The following is a 774-nucleotide window of genomic DNA, read 5'->3' as shown; positions in this document are numbered from 1 at the left end:
TAGATGTGCATTTCCAGTTATAGCTTCATTGAGTTTCTTTCTGTAACCCCTTTAGTATAGTCATTTCCTTCTTCAGCTCTCTGTGTTGCTTCAAGAACTCTCTGAAGGGCTAGTTTTGTGGACTTGAGTTCTTTCAGCCTACTTATGTCATGAAAGATTTTTCTTTCCCCTCAACTATAACAGACATTTTGGCTTGGTAAAGTAATCTGTGTTGGCATCTGTGGTCATTTAGAACTGGGAATACTTTGGTCCAGGCTCTTCTGGCTTTCATAGTTTGCAATGAAAAGTCAGCTGTGATCCTAATGCGTTTTCTTTTATATGTGACCTGACTTGTTTCTCTTTTGTAGCTTTCAGAATTGTCTCTTTGTTTCGTATGTGTAGTGTTTTTACTATTATGTGCCGTTCTGTTGAAGATCTGGTCCATGCCATTGTCTTGGGATTCTTCTCCTTCTTGTATGCCTATGATTCTCAATTTTGGTCTTTTTATGGTATCACTCAATTCCTGCATATTCCATTCTTGTGATTTCTTAAATTTTTCATAATCTTTGCTTGAGTGATCTAGTTCATCTACTTTATCTTCCAGTCTTGATGTTCTGTTTTCCACTTCATCCTATTGGTGAGGCTTTCTCCTGTCATTTCTAATTGGCTTATTGAGTGTTTCACTTCCTTCTTCATTTCAGCCTGAGTAGTCTTCAATATTCCTAGCTCTTTTCTCAATTCATTTAGCAGTTTATCCCTATCTTCCTTCAGTTCTTTGGTTTATTTGATTGTGTA

This window comes from Nannospalax galili, unplaced genomic scaffold, assembly GCF_000622305.1.
Source record: "Nannospalax galili isolate Female #2095 unplaced genomic scaffold, S.galili_v1.0 scaffold2024, whole genome shotgun sequence".
Lineage (NCBI taxonomy): Eukaryota > Metazoa > Chordata > Mammalia > Rodentia > Spalacidae > Nannospalax > Nannospalax galili.
This window is presented reverse-complemented; position numbering follows the sequence as displayed.